Source organism: Mus musculus, chromosome 17 (genome assembly GCF_000001635.26).
Source record: "Mus musculus strain C57BL/6J chromosome 17, GRCm38.p6 C57BL/6J".
In the NCBI taxonomy this organism is placed as follows: domain Eukaryota; kingdom Metazoa; phylum Chordata; class Mammalia; order Rodentia; family Muridae; genus Mus; species Mus musculus.
The window spans coordinates 85,755,849-85,780,771 of record NC_000083.6 but is presented as its reverse complement, the minus strand read 5'-3'; the positions used below and the strand labels follow the sequence as shown (position 1 = coordinate 85,780,771).

General features: G+C 44.7%; 2 long non-coding RNA genes across 2 annotated transcripts; one reads left to right on the top strand and one right to left on the bottom strand.

The window, feature by feature from the left end:
• Positions 1-269: 269 nt before the first annotated feature.
• Gm41645 lies at positions 270-11,300 on the top strand. Its single transcript, XR_877076.1, has 3 exons — positions 270-393; positions 7,523-7,660; positions 11,113-11,300. It is a non-coding gene; the product is annotated as a predicted gene, 41645 (long non-coding RNA).
• Positions 11,301-13,525: 2,225 nt separating this feature from the next.
• On the bottom strand, positions 13,526-24,643 carry Gm41644. Its single transcript, XR_877075.1, has 3 exons — positions 24,618-24,643; positions 14,306-14,410; positions 13,526-13,741 (listed from the first exon to the last, which is right to left on the bottom strand). It is a non-coding gene; the product is annotated as a predicted gene, 41644 (long non-coding RNA).
• Positions 24,644-24,923: the final 280 nt, after the last annotated feature.

Genomic DNA, 24,923 nt, shown 5'->3' with positions numbered 1-24,923 from the left:
TCTCCTATCATTTGCAGAGCAGTTACTGTACGCCAGCGACCTCTTGAAGGGCTTATATAGATTAGCCCTGTGGACCTCACAGCACACAGGTAGATAGTGTTATCTTCAGTTTACAAATGTAGAGACCGAGGCATGGAAAGAGGATATGGCTTGGCTGATATGCATTTAGACACGGCGGCCTGGCCCAGAGCTTGTGATCTGCATTCCTGGGAAGACTTACCCCACCCGCCACCCCAATCACTCACCTCCATTTTGTTCCAGGAGCTGAACATAAAATTCGTGCCTTACATTGGTGGGCTCACTAGAGACACTTGCAAGTTTAGAAGTTCCCTGTGCTCTGGGCCTGTGATGATCATCTGCGGACTCCTCCTAATGGTGAATCTAAGGAAACAGGTACTCGGGGTCTTTTACCCTTCTGTCTCTTTAAGTGAGAGTCCAGAGATTCTACTAAATCTCAAGTATTCAAAGGTGCTGACTCCGTATTTCTTGGCTCTTGCCTCTTTGGTGTATCCTGGGGTTTTAATAAAACACCCCGTGTGTTTGCCCTGGGAGACAGCAGAGTCTTGCCCATGGCGGTCAGAGTGCAAGCTGAGTATAAGACGGGTGGCCACAGATCACGTCTGACTCTGAAGAAGAAGTCGGCTTGGTCCCTCACCAGGATGTGCTCTGGTGCGATACGTGAAAACCCGTGGATTGAGGACTAGCAGGGTGCCTTGTGTTTTACGCCTCCATTCAGATAGCACTCCTGGGAAATGCAATTTGAGTCCCATTGCTGGGGACGACTGAATGGCGATAGCCCAAATGCATGTATTTCCTATTATGCAGAGAAAGGGCTATCTATTCATTACGTCATTTACCCCTCACAATAACTCTATGAAGAATAGAGGCAATGCTAGTATTGTGCCCATTATGGACCACCTTGGTGTATGCATCCTGCCCAGGAGCCTGCACTCTTATCTCTTGTTTAAGGAGGAAAGTGGCTGGCTATACTTTTGCAGAAGGCACGTCTCGTCGCAGCCCTTGACAGTGTGCTCTATGGGGTTTCCTAAGACGGCCCACTTCTATCTTCCCCCTCCACTTCTATCTTCCCCTCCCCTTCTTGGCAATCCAGGAATCCCTCCTACACTGATGGGTGGAGATTGGCTTATCCATCACTGGGGCAAGTAGGAAAAGAGATTTTTTATAAATCAATTTGAAATGGGAGCTATTGTGTCTCAGAGAAGAAAGGGGTTTATTCAGAGGCAACTTAACCAGTGAGCACGGCACCAGCCATGCAGAGCATCTATCCCAGAGTTTCCTAATGTAAAGGCCTCACAATGAGAAGCCAGACTTGAGACAAAGTCCATAGCCACGTCCTGCTCTTCTCCACCTTCACCCTGGGCCCTCTCGCTCCCTTCCAGCCCTCCTGCCGGGGATCATTCACCTCCAGCATCAGGAGAGCTTTTCCCACGCACGCACGTGGCCCGACAGACAGGACGGGTGTTTCTCATTAATAAGATCAGAAAAAAAAAATCTCTGTGATTGAAAGGCTTTTGGTCCCCCTGAAAGCATACAAAATTGTTAAATTATCAAAACATTAATTAGATTGTTAAATAAGACCGACGCTAATCCTCAAAGCATGTGAACCAGGCTTTTGAAGGGTCTGGCTGGCGCTCTCTTTCCCAAAAAGTTGCAATTCTGGAAGTAAATGTTAAAAAGGCCAGCCATCTGCCTCAGCAGTGGGGACAAGGTAGGAGCTCTCAGATCACTGTGCCAGCCTAGAGCGCAGCCTGACTCCAGCCTCCCTAACCCAGTGTCTCCCCTCCCCTTTTAAAGTTTTAAACACTTGCTTAGGTCCTATGAGTCCATGTGCCTGGGTCTAGTTCCTTCCTACTTGCAGTAAGCATCCTGGAGGTAGGGTGAGTTAACATACCTGAACAGGGTACGACTGGAAAGAAACTCGTCATTTACCTTTCAGCTTTCTAGACTCGCCACTGGTCAGGAGACTGAACCAATCTCACTCAGCAGTCTCTGCCTTGCCCATGGGTCACATGACTGAAACTGTCTCTCTCATTCAGCAGTCAACCTTGTGGAAACAGTATTCCCTGGTCAGTCTCCAGAATATAACACTTGACTGCTGTAAGGGCCTCTATACTGGGAATAAAGGTGAGGTCCCAAGCTATCTGTAATCCCAGCTGCCTGAATGAGGGGAGAGAAGCAAGAAATATAACCCCTTTAAAAAGACCATTTGTAATTTTGTGCATACATGCAAACTCCTGTTCCTACCATTTGCATAGGGCAGAGAACCCAGGGAGGCCAAGGGCATCAGGCTCTCTGGAGCTCTATTTATAGTTCCACCTATAAGACCTATAAGACAAACCTATAAGACCATCACCTGCTTTTAACAGCTGAGCCATCTCTACAGCTTCAAGCTTTGATTTAAGGATAAGGGAAGCTTTTATTTCTTAGATTAAAATCCCAGAGATTATGTGGATCTGTTGGAATAGCGCTGGCAAAGGAAAACACCACCCCAAACCTACCCCGAGTGAATTTTATCAGCTAAATTTAGCAATGGTTCTTTTATAGCACACACATGGCAAGTCAAGAACAACTTGTGACACTCAGTTCTCTCCTTGCACCATGTGGGTCTCAGGACTAGAACCCAGGTCTTCAGTCTTGGTGGCAGGTACCTCTCTACCTGAAGGCTGTCTCACTAGCCCTCAATTATTATAATTTTTAAATATTCACTTAGTGATATCTATTACTATTATTATTTAGTGAGTCACACATTGTGATCATTTTCTCAGATCAGAAAGTAGCTCCCCTGTGGTAAGCAAAAAGCAAACAAACAAAAAACAAAAACAAAAAACAACTTGTACAAGTGTTACTAGTAAGGTCATGGGAAGGAAGGTCTAGATCTGTGCTGTTTGAATCACCCATCTTGGTTGACTATTACCACCCTTTTAACCTCTTCACTAGGGTGTGTACAGTTCCCAGCAGCCCACGAGCCTTTGCCCTCTACATAGTCATTTCTATGTAGGCTCAATGCTGAGAGAGAGAGAATGAATAAGAACGATTTATAAGCTTTGATTGGAAGAATGGGGTGTTATCTGCTGAGAGAGAATTGCAGATGCTGGGAACCAGGGTCTCACATTTAGACCTGCTAATTTAGACATGGAGATTTTGTGTCTCCGACTGAATATGGCAGTCTAGAGTTCAGAAGCTAGAGACAGAAATGTGAGGGTTGTCAGCACATACTGGGGAACTGAAACACAGTAGACCAGATCTCTGAAGGAGTATGCACAGAGAAGTCCAAGGACTAGCCAGAGCCATGTCTATGTTCAGAGCTGGAGGACAGAGAAAGGAAAATAGGAAAGGTGTCTGTGAGGGTGCAATCTGGAAGAATTGTTGCCATGAGTTACTTCCTGTAAGTAGAAACTTCTAAAACTTCCATAACCTTCCAAAACATTACCACCAGCTGGAGACCAAGTACTCAGAACGTGAGCCAGGGGATTTCATACTCAAAACAACAGAGAGATCGGAGCAAAGTGCTTGTATGGGCAGAAGAAGGCTAGGTCCTCCATAGCAACAGTGGAGGAGCTGGTCCATCATGGCAACAGGGCTGGGTCCTCCATAGCAACAGTGGAGGAGCTGGTGCAGTATGGCAACGGGCTGTATCTTCCATAGCAACAGTGGAGGAACTGGTCCAGCATGGCAACAGGCTGTATCGTCCATAGCAACAGTGGAGAAGCTGGTCCAGCATGGCAACAAGGCTGGGTCCTCCATAGCAACCAGAGAACAGACAAACTGGGAAGTGCAAACACAGATACAGGATGAAGACAGTGGGGCAGGAGGGACTGCTCTGTAGATTGCTTAGAGAAAGCCAGCTTGCCCTGGAACTACACACCTGAGCAGTGTTAGAGAGGGGCACAGTGGCTAGACAGGAGCTATCAGAGAGGGATGTATCCAACTGAGATTGTCGGTTGTGAACACGAATGTGAATTATTTTTCTTTGTTTCAATCACTACTGGCTAGTATGAGTAGAGGTATGAAGTAGTGGAAGATTAAATATTGAAAAGGATTAGACTTTTGGCAACTGGTATAACGAGGAGAGAAGGAGACTGGGAAGGAAAAAAATCCATGTGCACAGACATTTATAAACACAGAACTCACGAATCTAAGGTGGCAAGAAGAGTGAAGGGCGTGAGAGGGTGATATGAGTTAGAAGGGCAGCAAGAGCAATGGGTTGTTGGTCCCAGTGGCTGAAGCCAGAGCCAGAGCCAGAGCTAGTCTAGTCCATGTGATACCCCAGACGAGCTGATACTTCTCAATTGCACAAAGAAAAAACTGTAGCTTCCCTTCCATAGGTAGAGCCACAAGTCAGACTTTGGATCTCTCTCTTCCTTTGGCTAAGGACTTTTCTATGGTGAATAACTGGATGCAGAAGCCTAGGTACTGTGAGTTCCAGCACAGCAGGGTTATTCCATAATGAGGAGAAGGAATTAATATTGAGAGGAAGACAGCCATGTGTCACAGGAGGGCTGTATGATCTGAACGTCTAGGATAGGTCAGAGGATGAGGTCACTGGAGGAGAATCTGTCAAAGAGCTGTGGAGTCTGATGTTGCAAGAGTCATCGCTGCAGGTTGTGATGTCACCAAGAAATCGAACAGCAGAGTGGTGGGCGTGGTGTGGTGAGGCAGGGATCAGACACAATCAGAGTCTGTCACAGCAGTACTGGGATGGTGCCATAGGCTTTGAAGCAAGGACTTAAAGGAGAGAGAAGAACATTGGTCCCCACGCTGCACTGCCTCAGATACGGAGGCAAGAAGGATGGAGGACAGGAAGCGTCTCTCTCCAGAGGGCTGTACAGGATGCTGGGTTCTTGATGGAAAGCCAACACAGGTTGGGCACATGAAGAGGGCATTTAGGGGAGACAGGAGGCGGAGGAAATCTTGCTTATAATGGACTACAAGATCCAGAGGGCTTGAGAAGCAGGGAGACTAGGAGATGGCTATGTTCAGGAGCTTCCAGAAACATTCTGTCGGAGGAGTTAGGAAAGATGTGGGCACCTTGGACTTCTTGGGCAATTGGTTCACAACTAGAATGAAGGACCTGGTGGTCTGTGAGGTTGACTTTGGCCATCATGCCAAAAGTGTGGGGGTGACAATGCCTTGTGGGAGCACACAGAAATCCATGAGCCCCTTTCCTCCTAAGTGGAGATGAGGTCAGTGGACCCCCTGCCCTTAGTCTGTATCTGAATGTGGCCTTGAGGCCAGCTTACTGCTCCTTGCTCCTCTGGCTTCGATGTCTTGATGACAGTCACTCAACCTCTTTGACTGAGCAGCAGGACCCAACGATGCCCCAAAGGCCAGGCCTATGCTCCAGAGAGCTTCCAGAATCCCCATCCGTGCAGCCGCTCCTGCTGAACATTCCATTGAGCACACATCTCCATAGGCTATGGACGCTCTTTGGCCTGCCTCCTTCTAATGTACTGGCCCAAATTGTTCTGTAAACTCTGGGAGCCATCTTCAGCTCATTCTGTACCGGAAGGACTAGATGTGTATCGGGAGAAACCAAAACACCGTTTGATTAATTGCCCCCTTGCGAGCTGAAGAGTGACGGCTGGGTGAGAGCTGTGTTGTTATCTAAATGGAGTGCCGGCCTGTCCCTGGGATCCTGAGCAAATGGACCCCCCTCTATTTATAAACAAGCCTGAGGGATGAGCAGCTTGGTTTACGTTTGGAAGGGGTCATCATTCATTTTTATCCATCATACCTGCTTTTAGTGATATTACACACACACCCTGCTTGGGCTAGAATCTCAACAACTCAAGAGGTTTATGTGCTTTTAACACCAATTTTGAGGGTCTCTGTGTACATTTCATCACTCGGGGGTAATGGCGGGCCTGAAACACAGCGTGTGAGCTGATTTCTTGCTCACGGCTTCATGTAGAGGATTCATGATGAAGATGAAATTGGATAAACTACTGTTGGCCCCGAGGCTTATGTTTGCAAATCAGAGGTGGTTATGGGTGATGAGGAGTGAGCCATTCAGAGAAGAATAGGCAAGCAGGAAGGGTCTGAGCAAGACCAGGTTAGGAAGCCCTCCCATATACCCTAGGAGGGCCAGGTACAGCCCTGGTCCACAGTAAGAATGAGACCCTTAGCATCCTCTGTGCAAGTGCAGAGGGAAAGGTGCACATAGAAGCAGGGTTATTTATTCCGTTTTGTGTATGCAAATTATTTAATGTTATAATCATATTTTTATTTCCCTTAGATAATAATTCTCAATGTTAAAGTAGTCCTGACAGGGAGCGAGGAAGGGTTCTGTCACTTTATGGAGAAAGCCCAAACCCAGTGAGGGGAAGTATCTTGCTCAAACTCAGTGTGGGTAAAGTCTCATGGGACACAATCCCCTTACTCTTTAGTGTACACCTAACCCATGCCTTCTCTTGAGCAGCAACAGCTCTTCTGCCAATTCCTTCCAAAGAAAGGAAGAAAGACAGATTGGCATATGTAGCAACCAGAGGCCAGAGAGAGACTAGCGAGTCCTCCTTTCCACTAAATCTGTTGTCAGTACAAAGAGGGAAAATGCTGGCCCGAGGGGACCACTACTAATGACAGCCCACAGCGACACTCACAACCCTCACAGACTCACATACCCAGTGTGACAGAGACTACTGTTCTCCCCCATCATCTGGCCCTGCATCCTCCATGAAATTGTGGTTCATTTTGTCTGAGCCATGAGTCGCCCGGGACAATTTGACCAAACATTACTCTGGGTGTTTCTGTGAGATTTTTTTTCCCAGTCAATTGATATTTAAATTGATGAACTCTGAGCAAAACCAGGCCTTTCATAGTGTCTGTGGACTTCATCCAGTTAGAAGGCTTGAACCAGAGAGAAAGATAGACCCCTCCTGAAAAGAGTGAGTTTGCCAAATTGCCAGCCCACTCTGTGGACTGTGGCTTAGTTCTCCTTACTGGTATACTGGGCCCATTCCATACATTAATTCTCAGATTCCATTTCTCTAGAGAACTATGATTGTTACACATAGTGAGAAAGTTTCTAGCCTGTAGATGGCTGTCTTCAGTGAAGACCACCCATCCTAGAACCTCTTGTAGCTGTGTGTGGCATGCAGCTAAATAGGAACCAATGGGATATAAGCAGATGATCATGGGACAGGTTTCAGGGGTCTCCTGTAAGCTCCAGCTGCCACAGGCCTAGCATTCCAGGGGTTTGAAACAGATGTGCCCTGGACCAGGGATGGAAAGAGTTATGGGCACGAAAGAGTTCAAAGCTGGGACTGAACATAGCAAAGTCTCTGAATGTCTTGAATTTTTACTTGGAAAAGAAAGAGACATCTTTGTGTAACCAATTGCTTGAACTGCTTGCTACAATAGCCAAGTCGGATCCTAAGTAACAGAGTCACTCTTCTCTGTGTCCCTCTGCTGTGTCAGAAACGGGGATCAGAATTTACACTGGTCAGCTTCCATCGCTATAATGAAATAACTTAAGCAATCTGCATATGAATTTTTTCCTTAGAGCCTGTGGTGACTTGGGACATCGTGTTGGGACCACGTGTAACTTGGCAAAATCAAACATCAGAAGCAAAGGAGAGAAGGAGAGATCTGAATCCTGGCATGCTTTAAAGAACATGCTCCCAATGACCTAAAGTCCTTTGTAAGGCTCTGCTTCCCAACCATCCCCAGCACTACCTTGAGGACCACACCTTTAATACATGAGGCTTGGAGGGATGCTCAGTATCCAAACATAGCTATTGCAAAGCCTCCCATCTCCTTTGGAAAGATCAAAATATATTTTAAAGAGAGTTTTAAAATTCAAATACCCATTTGAATATGTGCACTTTGGGTTTTCACCCAAAGGTGACATCACAAGTTAAAGTGGATGTCTACAATCTTTAACATCATTTGAGTGCCATTTATTTAGGGAACATTATAAAGAATGTCTGTTCCCGAGCTACACCCAGCTACTCTGCCCTGGTGGCCAGTCTCACTGCCTCTGTCTCTAAGCTAGCTGCCCCTCCACACACACACACACACACACACACACACACACACACACACACACACACACCGAGGCGACTGAGCGTGGTCTTCCCAGCTCCAGTTCACTTGTCTCAGTGCTGCCTGTACCTTCTCAGCCATAAACCCCCTGTGGTTGGTAACCCAGTGAAGCAAAATTCTAGACACTTATAATTAATTAGTCAGATTTATATGTCAATAAATTCTCAATACACAAGATACCCACACAATAAATTCAGGGCCAAATGATAATGGTACAAGCTGCCCACCTAGATTAGACAAGTTACCCCAATTATTCCATCCATATATGCTATTATATCTACTCGTGGCTATTTAAAGCCACATGGAATCTGAATTGTCCTGTTTGTCCTCCATCTTGCTTCCTTCCCCTCTACCTGTCTCCTCTGTCTCTGTCTCTGTCTCTGTCTCTGTCTCTGTCTCTGTCTCTGTCTCTGTCTCTGTCTCTGTCTCTGTCTCTGCAACTCTTTGCTCCACCTCCCTTTTCCCTGTCCAATCACAGACTTCTTGTTATATTAATATTTAAAGTGATTGGACAGGGGAAATTCTGCTACAGCAATTAAGTTCCACAACTGCACGTCTTAAATTACATCATGATCATTCTGTATACATGATCAATATGTTTCTTCCCATAAAAGTTTTTTATATTTAAAAACTATGTGTTGTTCCAAACACAGCCTTTCTGCCCAGGCTATTCAGAATAGCTTTTGTACTATCAGTGGCAAAGTTGCTTCCTTTGTCCCCAGTGCAATTCATGACCCTTCTGAGCCCTGCCTGCAAACACCGCCAGCTGCTGCCCTCAGAATGGGGATCTACCACAACTGAGGTCAACACACATGGACTGGGCATCACATCTGACTTCTCCAAAATGACCAAGTCAGGTCAGTTATATTTCTCCTAAGAATCAGAGAAACAGCCACTTAGCATCGCGGACAGATGGGAAGCTTTACAGAGAGTTGCCCAAAAACTTAACAGCTGTGATGAGCCTTATGCAAGAGGAAGTAAAGAAGCTATGACTGAGCAGAGAGGAGAATGGATCAAACAGGCCAACAGGCATGGAAAAGAAGGCCAGTCCCCAGGGCCTCTGCGGATCCGTCTGCTTTTCTATATCCACATCCACTTCCAACTCCAGTCATATTCTCCCTCTAGCATGAGGGTAAACCAAGGCAACTGTTCATCCATTGCCTCTTTGTGCTTTGAAGCTCAGACTGGTGTGGGCCAGGTCATTCATACACGTGTCACCACTGGGCTGACTAATACTGACTCTTTACCTAAGCATGGTACACTTAAGTATTCCGGAAAAGGTCAAAGGACAACTCAATGGTGGGGTAGCTGTAAAACTTGAAGGACCAGAATAGCCTCTACTCTCTCTTGGAGAGGGCTCTCTGGGATGCACTTGTTTTGCTCTGGGTTCTTCTCACAAGCCTTTATCTCTGATGGGACTCCCAGGAAAAGGCGGGACACACAGAGGAGTTATCCTACACTGAAGTTAATCTGAAGAGCTGAGGCTCGTGTTTTGGAGTCCAACATCTCCCTTTTCTCTTTGCTTGAATAAAACCAAACATGTGTTGGTGGCTAGAGCTACATAGAGCAGCAGCTTCTGTAACCTCCTTAATAATCACTGCCTCCTGAGGCTATCTCAGAACTAAAGGGCACAGAAGTGCAGGTTTCCAGATTGGGGCCAGTGAGGTGGCTCAGAATAGCTCTTGCCTACCAAGCCTGACATCCCCAGATGTAGCAGTGTGCATCTGAGTCTATGTTCCCAGCAGAGGCAGGAGAATTACTCGGAAGCTCATGGGCCAGCTGACCTGGAGTAACAAGGCAGCAGAGACAATAGAGACACTGGCTCAACAAGGTAGAAAAGAGAAGACTCTCAAAATTTGTTCTCTGACCGCCATGTCAGTGACATGTGTATGTCTACACGCACGCGAGCATGAGCGCACACACTGATGATGATAAGAAATAATAATAATAACAATAATGAACAGTATATTTTGATGAAGCCATTTTTGAGTACTAAAGAGATCTAACCAACCCCTCCTCCAGCCCAGAAGTGCAACATGAGCTCAACTGGGAGATGAGAAAATCGTCTGTGAATTTCTTTTATATTCTGTCAAAATAAGGACAGGGAGAGAGAGAGAAAAAAGGCCTTTGCAAAGTGTTCTCTTTCAGCTTTTATTTGCACACACTCTATGCAATTATACCCAGTGAGAGGACATTTTCCACAGCCACACGAGCAGTATTTTCCACACAAAGCTTGATGCTGGTAGACAGCTTGCCCTTGAATCATTTAATTGCGTGGTAGATAGAACCCACTGGACCTATGGCGAATTATATCAAAGCAAAATGTCTTCATGTGGACCTCTCCTGGGACAATGCAGATCCTTTGAATTTCCCCTCTACCCTCTGTCCCCGTCTCTCAAAGAAAGTGATTCAACATGAGACAATCACCTTTACACAACCAACTCTTATGGCATAACTTTCACTTAACTGAGAATGTGAACACATTTTTGAATTTTTCTGTCTAACCTTCAAGATCTAGGAAATTTCTGACTCGCCTGTGTCAGTCACCTTTCTGACACTACAAGAAAAAAGCTGAGGAAAAAAAAAAAGATTTAGTTTGACCCTCAGGTCTTGAGGTTCCAGTCCATAAACCATGGGGTCCTGGGGTGACACAGACCATGGTAATGAGAGCACATGGCAAAGCCTCTTACATCACAAGCTGGTGAACAAGCAAGAAGAAGAGCCTGCCAGTCCTCATCAAACGCTCACATCAACCAATCCTCTTCAAGGGCTCATGGTCAATGACGTAAGAAGACCCACTAGTCCACCCTTCCTAAAGATTCCACTCTTTCCCAGTGGCACCAGTTTGGGATCTTAACTTTACACCCATATGTCTTTGGAGAATGTCCAACATCAAAATTATAGCACTAACATCATTCCTCAACATCACGCCCTCCTCTTTCCAGTTCATCCTTTGCTGCACTAGATCCTTACACGCTGAGCTCTTTCTTCCTCCCAGGTACTTTCCTGGCATGGCTGACCACCTGCTTCCATTGGCTTCTCATTTAGCACCAGCCGAAGCCGCTGTGGATGAAGGCCACCAGCTGACCAAGTTGCCCCAGTGCCTCTTTCCTTCACTGAGCCACACTGTCCTGGCTGGTTTTGAGCTGCTAATTTTGCTAGTTTTGCAGTGAACATGTTGATTAAACTGCTAGCATCCATTGGACCCAGGGCTGGGACATCCAACAACTATTTCACTTTGTAAGTATTTCCTATGTGCCTACCTAGCTCTGGGGATCCTTTGATAGGGACATGAAGGGGTTTAGGGGTAAATCAGGTCTGTTTCTGTCCTGGAAGAATTTGGAATGATTGTAAACAAAGTATCCATGTGGAAGATGATCTTAGGGCTGGGCATCAAAATATGATGGTTCAACAAACGAACATGTAACACAAGGAGAGTCGGTACCATGTACGAGAGTGGGCGGAGAGTGGGAGGCAACTCCTACTTCCAGGGCCATCTTTCTGTGGTTTCATAGGATACGTAGATGAATCTATGGAAGGACAAGGTCAAGATACACATGCATGTGGATGTGGATGAACCAGAAGGTGGGTGCTCCAAAAGGCATCCCATCTATTCAACAAACAGCTACCCAACATTTACCAGCCACGGTGGCTCCTTGGATAAGCTAGTCACTGGTCAGATGACAGCCAAGTTTGTCAGTAGAGAAATTCAGGCCTAAGGCAACCAATGACGACTGTAAAGTTCAAAGAGGAGTAATAATAGCTGTGAGGCTCTAAGCATCAACATTATGTTAGGTGCTTGTGAGACATGATGCCTGCAGCTCCCACTCTGGAGTGCCAAAGCAAACTCATAAGGGGACTGTGGGTTGTTTTAAATGTTCGAGGCAAACATACAAAGACTTCACATCTGTTAGATGCTGCTAGCTCAAGGTAGTTCACAGTTTTAATATTAGTTCGCACTGCATTCCTCCTGATGATGTCATGTCTTTGCGGACCTAGGTCTTCACGGGAGACCTTAATAAGTAAATAAGAAACATATGAGAGTCACCAGAGAGCAGGAGATGAGGCGAACAGTGTCCAATCAGATTCTCAGTTCCACGAGCTACATGGTGACTGCATCTCCGCTATTGAAGAATAAAAACTAAACGTTTATTTCTTCTTTCAATTTGTATGTATTTGCTGTGTCAGCACACGAGTTCTCATTAAGTCACGTGTTCCTGACTTCTTGCTTTCTTCTTCTTTTTCTAAAAAATATATGTACATGTATATACGTGTAGGTACTCTTGTGGGGGGGGGCACATGTGTTGGCCAGGAGCTGGTACTGAATGTCGCTCTTGATACCCCATACCCATATATATATTGAAGAGGTCTCTCACTTAAATCCAGAGCTCACAACTTCAGCTTGTTTAGCTTCCTCTGGGATCCCTTGACTCTGTCTTCCAAGTAATGGGATTGAAGTCAGCCCACTACACCTGCCTGGCATTTATCTGGGCTAGAGGGATTCAAGCCATGGTCCTCACGATTACCTGGGGAAGCACTTAACCCACTGAGCCATCTCCCCAAACCTAACTTTTTGTTTTTAATACAAGTTTTTGGCTGCTACTATAAATACCTCAAATGCATTTTTTGAACCTTTGAGTGATTCTTTAGAGCTAGAGACAATGTCAAAACCAAACCAAACCTGCTGAGATGCCAAGGACATGATGAACCAAGAAAGTCTGGGCATCTTTGGGTAACTGCCATTTTTCCCAGGTTACTAACTTACAAAGATCACATAGGAGATAAATTTATGAGGCAGGTTCTAACCTCCATCTGTTCAAATGGTCTCTAAAATGGCGCCAGTTTTGGTTGGGGAGATGGTTCAAGAGGTAAAGAGCTTGCCGCGCAACTGTGAGAACCAAAGTTCAGATCCCGAGAACCCACACAAAGCCATTTGTGATTGTGAGCATCTTAACTTGCAGCGCTCTTATGGTGAGAAGAGAGGCAAAGACAAGAAATCTCCAGACGCTTGTGGGCCTGTTTCAGATAAGGTGGAAAGTGAAGGTCGACACCCAAGGTTGCTATCTGACTCCCACACATGCTGTAGTAAATGCCTACCTTTCAAACTCATAAGTGTGTGCGTGCAAGCGCGCGCACACACACACACACACACACACACACACACACACACACACACATATTTAAAGAATAGGATCGGCATTGTTTATTGTAACAACGGAGCTCAGTGTCCTCATTAGATGACAGGAGTTGAGCTGAGGGATATAGACACAAATGGAAGTGTTGGGTAAGACCAGATGGCTTCAGGGAATTGAGAGTCGTTAACCCTGGGGGAAGGAAGGGGCTTTGCTGAGTGAGTAGCTCTGCTCTTCCTCGCCTTCCTAACCCCTGGTCTGAGGAGAAAAAAAAACAGTAAGCGCTGAAGAGCTGTGTGGCAAACAGACTGTGCTTTAATCCTGGTCACAAGAGAAGAGGAGAAGATGGGGTACAGAGGCTGCAGTCAAGATTGGGGTAAAATCATTCATTTCAGACCCAATGGTATTTTTTAAAAGAAAACTTGATTGGCCGCTGTAAAATACTCTTCCTGCCTGTCCAGACTGCTCTGTTTTGCCTGTCCAGACTGCTGGGTGCTGGCAGCATCACACGGTGGGTGCAGCGATTCCCTGGGGAAAGCCTCTCTCTGGAATTGGGAAAAATCTAGGTCAACATAGTTCACACTTTGACCTCCTGCTCCTTTGTCCCCAGGCAGACATTCCCTCAACCTCTAGAAATTCCTCTGGCTCAAGGAAAAGCTGCTACACTTCTCACTAGAGAGCCCCCAGGGTCCTCCAAAGGGCTGGGAACTGACTCCAGGGAAGCGCTAGGGACCTCTGTAGAGTACAAGGGCTTCCCTACAATTCAGCAGTCTTCAAAGGTCAACCCCAAGGCGTGGTGACCCGCAGGAGGGCTGCTGTGCAGTGCAGAGAGCCTGCACAGCCTCAGGCCTAGCCAGCTGACCCCCTACTGAGGCTGCTAGCCTGCCCGGTGCAGTCCTGAGAAGCCTAATTCAATTACCCTTATCAGAATGTCTCTGAACTTAACAAAGCAGATAATCCATTCCAGAGACAGATACTGCGTGGGGGGCCAAAATTATTTTGCTTCCCCAAATTGGAAGCTGAAATTGGAGATGTTTGTGTAATGGAAAACATAATCCCCCCTTAAGACCTCCCCAACCCCTCCCAGTGGCCACACCTGAGACACTTACTCTCTGAGCCTGAGGTCCTGGGACCGCATAGCTGTACACTCACGTCCTGAAGACACCAGGTCATGATGGCTTTCCCTTCCTTTGTACCTTGGCCAGGAAGAAGCTCTGTAGGGACAGGGTAGAGAGGTTTATATTCCTGGAGCCCTCCCCTCTGTGTCTGGTACCCAATATGACTGGGCACAGCTTTTGAAGAGAAGAACCTTCCACTCCAGGCACTCCAGAGCAGGGCAAGGTTCCTGGCTGCCAGAGGGCCCAGCCCTAGACGTACACAAGAGAGAGTCAAGTACAGGTGCTACACTTGACAACTCACTAAGCAAATAGGAACTTGCCGATTCCAGGACCCATCGCAACCCTCCCAATTAGAATTGCATCTTTTATAGATGAAGAAAAAAAAAAATAAATAAAAAACAAAACAAAACTAGGAGACTGATTAGCCCAAGGTCAGGGTCTTAGTGGAGATTTGAGGCCATGATAGTCAGTTATTTAGAAAACCAAACCAAACCAAACCAAAGCTGTCTGCTGTGGAGCACTTGCAATCCAAGCTGGCCACGGTCACATTCTTGTCCTGGTGATGTTACATCTGGATTGGGTCACTCTGCCATTTGAGCATCTTTTCATTAAATGTTCCCCCTCCCTCCCTCGGTGCCTCATCCTCACAATATCCCTGCTCTGCTTCTTCACTCACTGCCCCAAAACTCAGTGATCCATGCTGCTGTGGTATGGTATTCCCAGACGCTCACTCGGGTATCATGGCCAACTATAATCCTCTACGAGAGGAGGAGGGACTACACACACACACACACACACACACACACACATGTGTGTCTGTCTGTCTGTCTGTCTGTGTGTATACACATATGTATGTGTGTATATTATGTGTGTATACATATATGTATGTGTGTATATACATATATATGTGTATATACATATATATGTGTGTATACATATGTATGTGTGCATACATATGTGTGTATACATATATGTGTGTGTACATATATATGTGTGTGTGTATACACATATATGTGTGTATACACATATGTATGTGTGTATATGTATGTGTGTATATGTATGTGTGTATACATATATGTATGTGTGTATATACATATATATGTGTATATACATATTATATATGTGTGTATACATATATGTGTGTGTATGTATGTGTGTGCGTGTGTGTGTGTGTATATATATATTTTTTTCAAGGCCAAAGAAGACCTTGAACTTCTTTCTCCTTCTCCTCCACCTCCCCAGCCCTCCCAAGATCACAGGTGTGATCATTTTATTTGGATTTTTCTAAAGCCGTGTTTCCTCAATAAGAAAAACCGTGAAGGAAACCACTGAATACAGAAAGCTGGGGAAGATGTAATTGAACAAGGGGAGCAGGTTCCAGCCCCAGAAAGCAGCAGAACATGGCAATTTCAGCCACATGGTTCTGGCTTTAGAGTCAAGGATAGAGGGAAGTCGAATTGCCCTGAGCAGCTAAGGAAAGTCACTGAGGCCAGGCAGGGGTGTCCCTGCATGGAGGCCCAGAAATGCTATTGTGTGAAACTGCAAGGTGAAGTCTGGATTTCCTTGGAGACCCCCAAGAGGTCAGGGATGCCAGAGCCATGGTATGCCTACCAAGGAAAGGAGTAGAGTAGGCAATCTGAAGAGCATTTTGACATCAGACATGGAGATGAGGGGTTTAGAGTTTGCTCGGTTGGTTTGCAGTCTTGGGTTGGTCCAGTATCTTCTTACTGTGCTTCCTTCCCTACATTTTGTAGTGGTCATGTATATCCTATGCCATTGTATGCTGGAAGCATGTGGTCTTTTTTATTTATTTATTTATTTATTTATTTATTTATTTATTTATTTATTTATTTATAAGGGATTACAGTTAACAAATCGCCATGAATCTCAAAAGAGACACTGGACTTTGGGCTTTTAGACAGAGTGGAAACTGTTATAGACAATGGGGATCTTTGAGGTTGGACTGAATGCATTTCTGCATTATGTTATAGCTACAAGCCTATGGGTGCCGGGGAATGAAATGTGGTTTTATAGGAATGGCCTCCATAGAAATAGTGTTTGAATGTTTGGCCATAGTGAGTGGCAGTACTAGGAGGTGTGGCCTTGTTGGAGTAGGTGTGGCCCTATTGGAGGAAATATGTCACTGTGGAGGCTGGCTTTGAGGTCATATATGCTCAAGCTACACTCAGTGAGGCACACAGTCTCCTTCTGCTGCCTGTAGATCAAGATGTAGAACTCTTGGCTCCTCCAGCATCATGTCTGCCTGCACACTGCCATGCTTCCCACCATGATAATAAAGAACTGAACCTCCAAGACTTTAAGCTAGCACCGATTAAATGTTGTCCTTTGTAAGAGCTGCCTTGGTCATGGTCTCTCATCACAGCAATAAAACTCTATTTAAGACACCAGCTAAGCTTATTTCATTGGCCACCAAGAGCAGAGGCATGGGCTTAGACCGTGTTCAGGAAGTCAGTGGGAGACAATGGAAACTATCAGAAGAGAAGGAGAAGGTGAAGGCAAGGTCGGGATGTACAGGATGTAATGTGGTCAACCAGACGCCTTATTAGAGGAAAAGATGAGAAACTGATTCTTCCCACAATTCCTCCCTTTCCATCTCCTTCTCTAATTCTGGTTGAAGCCATCTTTAGCCAAAGCCTGGGAAGAAGGATAAACTGTGTGTTCTGGCGACACACCTCTCAGAGCTTCCCAAGGGCTCAGTGGACTGTGCTCTTCAGCAGATATAGAGAAGGGCTCTCACTGCCATTGAGTCACATCCTGGTGATGAGTAGGGCCAGAGAAAGAACAGATAATTCTTGAGGGTGGCCAAGTGCAAATTCTTATCACCACCCAATAGAGAGCGTATGCATGAGGTCACAGCATGGTTGTGTAAGAGCCCAGCATGTTCTTAAAGGACAGCTGGAGTCACCCAACCAATCTAGCTTCCAGACAAGTGGAAGCGAAAACAACAGTTGGAAGACTGTGGCTTACGAATCTCTTATGAACACACATGCAGTTGTAAGATAGGCTGTGGTGCCTCTTCTTCAGAACGGCACTGAAGTGTCTCTGTCAGGAGAAGAAGGTCATTTGGAGCACAGCATAGCAGAGTGTCACAGAGGCTAACAGCTGGCAGCACGGGAGAGCTGCGTGAGACAGACAGCCCTGCCACGTGTGAGATGCTCTCCTTCCATCAACACCACCATAAAATCTTTATAGAGGAGAATCTAGACCTCCTCAGTGTCAGGTACTCAGTGTCACTCACCAAACACTCAAAAGGCACAAATGGCCTTCCCATTTGCCGGTGTAGGTTCTTAAATACTTCCAGGAAGGTCGGCTGCCACAACAGAGTAATCTCCACAGAGGCTCTTGAAAGAACAGCTTGCCGAGGTTCAAGCTCTAAGTTCAGCTACACTTGATTCTCCATCAGCAATTCCTATGGCTGAACTGTTATACAGCACCTTGGAAGCGCTCGTTGGTCCTTCTATCCGACAGTCCTCCTCTGAGTTTTTGTCTGTTGAAAACACATGCCATTTTTTCTGATTCTCCTTGCTGTAGGTCTTGCAGAGGGAGGCCCTTCGTGGATTATGCTGGGTAAGCAGTACTTTTGAAACCTTCAAGCAAGAAAAGCAGAGGAACTCAGAGGAGAGATCTACAGCAGAGGGAGTAGTGAGGTTCTCAGCTTCCATAGAATGAAGTGAAGTCACTCTGTATGTTGTATATCAGTGGTCTTGGTGGCATTGGTTATGAGATAGTATTTATTGTACTAAACGGCTCATTTCCAGACTCTTGGCTTTGTTCCAGTGATCTACAGGTACAATTTTATGTCAATGCCACACTGTCTTGATTACCAAAGCTCTGTAGCGTGTTTTAAAATTTGGAAGAGCACGTCTTTTGAGTTTGTCCTTTCCCAAGCTTTCCTGTCTCCCTCAGAGTTCCATGAGAATATTGAGCTACCCTTAGTGTGTTTGATAATCTCAACTGTCACCTTAGTAAGATGTAGAATCACCTGGGAGACAGATCCCAAGACATGCCTGTGGGAGAGTCTCTTGAGTAGACTGAGTGATGTAAGAAGACCTGCCCACCATAAATGAGATCATTCCCTGGGCTGGGATCTTGGACTCCACTCAAAGGACAAAGTGGGCTGAGCACAGGCTTCCTAACTGTGGATTTGATGTGGCCCACTTCCTCAAGGCCTCCCTGTCTTGGCTTCCTGCCTTGATGGGCTATAGTCTTGAACTGTGAGCTAAAATCAACCTGCTCTCCCTAAAGGTGCTTTTGTTAAACTATTTTATCATGAGAGCAAGGAAAGGAACCAAAACAGTGGTATCTACAGAGAAGCCATCTGAGACTTTAGTAGGGATGGTATTGTTGATGAACTTGGCAGGTATTGACACGTCAGCATCTTCCAGTCCATGAATACGAGATAACTTCTCCACTTATTTAGATTTTACTAAAGTTTTTTTTCCCCAATGATTTCTTTTGGAGTTTTTACTGTATACATCTTACCTTTACACTTATTTATTTTTAGTTACATTTTATATCATGTAGGTACATGTATATATTAGTTACGGTTTCCATTGCTGTGAACAGACACCATGACCGAAGCAACTCTTATAACGGACAACATTTGATTGGGTCTGGCTTACAGTTTCAGAGGTTCAGTCCATTATTGTCAAGGCAGGAAGCATGGCAGCATCCAGGCAGACACAGCTCTACATCTTGATCTGAAGGCAGTCTGGAGGAGACTCTCTTCCCCACTGGATGGGACTTGAGCATAGGAAGAGACACCAAAGCCCAACTATATAGTGACACACTTCCTTCAACAAGGCCACACCTCCTAATAGTGCTACTCTCTATGACCAAGCATTCAATACATGTATCTATGGGGGCAAAACCTAGTCAAACCATCACAGTTTGTGTGTGTGTGTGTGTGTGTGTGTGTGTGTGTGTGTGTGTGCACAATGGCCTCCACATGCCCATATATATACATATACACATATGTACACACATACATATATATTTATAGGCATGTGCACTCTGTGGCACATATAAGGAGATCAGAGGACAACCAGTGGGAACCAGATCTTTTTCTCAGTCCCCAGGATCAACCTCAGACCAGCAAACTTGGCAGCAAGTGTGTCTACCTGTAAGCTTCCTTTGTTTACTTTTCAATTATTTTAAATAATTTATTTTAAAATATGATCATAAAAGTAAGAGAGATGGCTCAGTGGTTAAGAGCACAGACTGCTCTACCAGAGGTCCTGAGTTCAATTCCCAGCAATACATGATGGCTCACAACCATCTGTAATGGAATCTGCTGCCCTGTTCTGGTGTGTCTGAAGACAGTGACAGTGTTCTTACATACATAGAATAAATAAATCTTTTTTAAAACTTACGATCACAAATGGTACCATTATTTTAATTATTATTCTTGCCAGTGTTATAGAAGTTTTGTTGATTATTTAAAAAAAAAACTTAGTTCTGTATCCTGCAACCATGCTAAACTCATTTATAATTAGTTCTAATAATTTTTTATGGATTCTTTAGAATTTACTACATGCAAAGTGAGGTCATGTGAAAACAGAGAAAACTGTATTCTTTCCATTTAAATTTGGATGACTTCTTTCTTTTCCTTGCCTGATTACCATGACTAGAGCCAAGTATGCGTGGTGAGGGCAATGGACATCCTGGACTTGTTCCTGATCTTATAGGGAAAGCATTGCAGCTTTACTGTTGCAACTGACTGTGACAAATGTGATGACTTTCAAGTTCATTTCCTATCCAGACATTAGAAGCCAGCATTGGCGTCACTATGCTCAATCAACGTTTGGACAAGGAGGGGTGTGGAGAGTTTTGTCAGGCCATGGACGATCCCTAATACCCCTAGGTGAGTGTTTTTAATAAGAAGTGTTAGGTTTTTTTTTCCAATAGAGAGAGATGGTGCAGTGGGTAGAGCTTGTGCCTGCATTTGCATCTCTAGAACACAGGCAAAGCCATTCATAGTGATACTTGTCTATAATGTCAATGCTCCTGCAGTGAAATGCAGGTATCCCCAGGAGTTTGTGAACATGTGCAGCAGTGAACAAAACACCCTGTCTTGAACAGGGTGGAAAGTAAAGATGTCAGGAAAGGTTGTCCTCTGAGCCTGAAACATGCCATGACACACATGGACACAGTCATGAGTACATGAACAAGCATGTGCATGCACACACACATACACATACAGACAGATACATATATACACACATAGACACACACACAGACACACACAGAGAAATATATACTCAGACACACATACACAGAGAGACACATATACACATGTATATACACATGGACACACATAAACAGACATGCATCCAAACACACATTCACACACAGTGACAGAAACACAGACAGACACACATACATACACAAAGACACACACCTCACACACACACACACACACACACACACACACACACACACACACACACCATTTCTGCCTCTTTTGAGCTTATCATGTAAGGTTTGGCAGTCAACACATAAAGACTACCTAATAATAGCAAAGAGAACACCAAGTAGCCCCACAGGAGAAGCCACATGAATGTGGTGTCATGGAAGCCAGCAGAAACAGGGGACTTGGCCATGGGAGCGTGGGCGAGAGCATCCAGACTGTTCAGAGGTGAGAAAGGTGGAAGCAGGTGGCATACACCACGGAGGATGTTTGTGGCCTCGGTGAGAGCAGCTGTGGGGGATGAGAGGCTGTGAAATACCCTTGGTAGTGGGGTAAGGTGCCTGGATTTCTAGGCACTGAGGGTAAAAATGAAGGATGGTCATCCAACTGGTATGGCTACTATCGGTATAACTTAATGGGTCACTAAGGTTTTAGATTTAGTTTGGTTTAAGCACTGAAGGCAAGAACAATGTCTTCAATAGTTAAGATGCTAGAATCCTATTCTCCACTTCAAGAACCAATTCCCATCCTTTATGAAGACCTGATGGCCTTCCCCCTAACTCCACCTACAGAAGATGCTGAGTGTGAGACTCGAAGCAATCCCATTGGATAAAGCACCAGAGCTTGGTCCCTATGGTGAAGGAAGGGATGCAATTCTCATATGCTTGCTAATCTTTTAATAACATCTCCTGGTTTACATAAGGCCATTTTCATACACGCATGTAAGCGTAAATAATCCAAGGATCTGGGGGAGGAAGTGAGAAAGACGGAGACTCTTGACTATAGGAAGATATTTCTTATCATCAGCTTCACACCCACTCTGAGAAGGAGCTAGTTCTTCACAGGGCTCTGGGTTCAGCCTCCTGATCACCTTCCTGGAAGCCACCATCACGGGGCAGGACGCAGGAGACCCAAGTGTCCTGTGCACTGCTCACACTCCTCTGCCTCACCATCTGGTTTGATTGACTACTCCTCTGGAATATTTATGTGGAAGCCAGAGAAAATACTCCAGGGTCATTTTTTAATAAGTGCCAATCCCTCCCAGTCTGTCTGCAGTCATAAACATTTACGTCTAATATCCCCGAGGAAAATGTTGTACGTCGTCTGATGCGGGGCAGTGACACATGGCTCAGTCTAAACACAAACATGAGGGTGACAGTTTACTTTTCCAGCATGAAGCTGCAGTCACTCACTTTTTGACATGAAAGTGCAATTTGCATATTCTTTCAAGTCTGTTTAGCTGCAAACACATGTGTTTGGGGCACAGAAATTTAAAATTTGTAAATTATTCGAAAACTACTGCCAAATTGTAATCAAGTGGCAGGAAAAGAGCCCACGCTGAGTGGTTGTGAGAACGGAGGGAGACTTCTCAGACTTGGGAAGCATTTCTGAACGCACTGGTGCTCAATCAGCTTGGAGAAAACAGAGGGAGAAATGTTTACTTTCTTAGCAACTATTTAATATAGATGTTAGGGTCTTTTTCTGTTTATTGAACACTGCAGAATGGAACGATTTTCATACTGTGACAGTAAATAAGGTCCCTTCCAAGAGGAAACTAAATCCTGTGGTTAACTGCAGCTGAGATTCCTAATGCTTTCTTACAAAACATTATAAATCCAGAGCTGTAATTGCTGGAAAGCAATCCAATGTGATATAATGAGGAGGCAGGGCACACTTCAGACTTCGACAACCAGTGTGTCTGTTTAGTTGCAACCCATCTTTGATACCTGTCTTTTCATTCTCTCTCCTGTTCTGTGTATTGAGCAAATTTTGCTCCATGGTCCTAGTTTTTGTAAATTAATGTGCTGGCCACAGGGAAATTATATGTGGAGGCAGAGACACCAGATAAGGAACACACTAGTCTTTTGAAAAAGAGAATGGATGGCTGGCAGTGCAGGAATGTCTGGTGTGAACAGAGGGAAAGCACCTGTCTCAAGACGGAAGAAAGGACAGTGAGTAGGGGCCAGAGTTGGCAGACAATGGAGGGGGATTCACTGAAACTGCGCAATGGTTACAACCTATCTCCTGTGACCACAGCTACACAGATATGCACACATAGTGACACCACCAGACTCAGGTTTTTCTAATCCAAATCCTACCCCAACCACTACCACCACTTCCTCCTCCTCCTCCTCCTCCTCCTCCTCCCCCTCCCCCTCCACTGTCCAGCTGTTGGCAGTAACACCCTCTGATGAGTGAGGCTGAGATAGTGGTGGGTGGAGAGAAGATGCTGCTATATTTGAAAATAGTCTGTTACAAGCAAAACTATGGTACTACAAGGTAAATGGGAACCCAAGTTATCCCACTATCTGGAGAAAATGACTAATGACTTCAAGGTTAGCTAGTTGTCCAATACAACTGAAGACTGGGGCTGAACCCTTTCAACTGACCCCCCCCCCACCTCTGCAGTTAACAATGCATTCAACCGAGGGAGAACATTGTATCAGTAACGTGAGCATTGTATCAGTAAAGCCCAGTGGAGGAATAGAAGCCAGACCTTATGCTTACCTCATGAGTGCTTATGCAAATAAGCACAAAAATAAAGTTGCTTTTCAAAAACATCCCAAGACGTCAAGAGGCAAAGTTTGATATAAATAAAATTTATATCATCCAAGCTCATGAATAATTTGTAAAAACATGACAAAAATTCTTTTTCAGACAAGGATATTTTGGCCTTTGCAGTGAAAGTGATTCATTATACACCTGCTGATGTGTCTGGTGTGTGTGTGTGTGTGTGTGTACATTTCTGTGCGGGTAAACATTTTCTATAATTTGGGGAGAAATCATATTCAAATCATTTCTCCAATTAAATTATCCAATATTTTTTCCAAAGAAGCATTCTTGTCTGGCTACTTTTTATGGCTCATTTTACATGCAACTTCAATCAGTAAAGTGGTCTTTACTTACAGGTGCCAACATGTGTGCTGAGTTTTGAAAGAGCTGAAGCAAACTGTTAGAACTAAGATCCCAGTTATTGCTAAATGACCATAAATGTGCTGTTCTATAAAGTACCCACAAGGAACTGGAAAAGGAGACATTCAAAGATAATACAGCTTTAAGACAGAATCAAATAAATACCTGGCATTAAATTTAACAAAGAATACACCTAAGACTTGTATACTGAAAACACAACAGACAAGATTGTCAAAAAAAGTTGAATATATGAAACACATAAGATCAGGGGCAAGGTGACTCAATACTTCCTGAATTAATGATTTAATAAGCTGATTAATTAATTGGTTAATAATATTAATTATAAATTAGTAAGTTCAGTGAAGTCCCAGTAAAAAAATCCCAGAAAGTTTGATTGCTGGAACTGACTAGTAGAATCTAAATTGAATAAGAAAATTCAAAGGACTCAGAGGAGCTAAAACAAACAAGTAAGTCTTATCTGTGCCTGTGGCATGAGCTTGTAATCCCACGTGCCTGGGGGTACCCAGGCACAAAGATCAGGAGTTGAAAGCCAGCCTAGGCAATTCAGTGTGAACCCAACTGAAATTAAAACATTTTAAATAGCTGTAGATGTAGCTTAATGGTAGACCATTTGTCGAACATGCACAAGGCTCTAAATTCAACTCCCCCCCCCCAAATAATAATAATAGTCTTGAAAACAACATTGAAAATTTTATACTAAAACAGAAGATTTCTGTCCTCCAGTATAAATCGTGTTGATAACTGAAAAGTTTTTGTACCAGTATCTGGGCACAGCGAGATAAAGAGCTCAGCTCTGAAATGCATGAAGAACTCTATGGACCAAAGAGAAGTCAGACAATTCAACTGCAAAAAGGTGCCTGTCTTAGTCAGGGTTTCTATTCCTGGACAAAACATCATGACCAAGAAGCAGTTGGAGAGGAAAGGGTTTATTCGGCTTACACTTCCATACTGCTGTTCATCACCAAGGAAGTCAGGACTGGAACTCAAGCAGGTCAGGAAGCAGGAGCTGATGCAGAGACCATGGAGGGATGTTCTTTATTGGCTTGCTTCCCCTGGCTTGTTCAGCCTGCTCTCTTATAGAACCCAAGACTACCAGCCCAGAGATGGTCCCACCCACAAGGGGACCTCCCCCCTTGATCACTAATTGAGAAAATGCCTTACAGCTGGATCTCATGGAGGCATTTCCTCAACTGAAGCTCCTTTCTCTGTGATAACTCCAGCTGTGTCAAGTTGACACAAAACTAG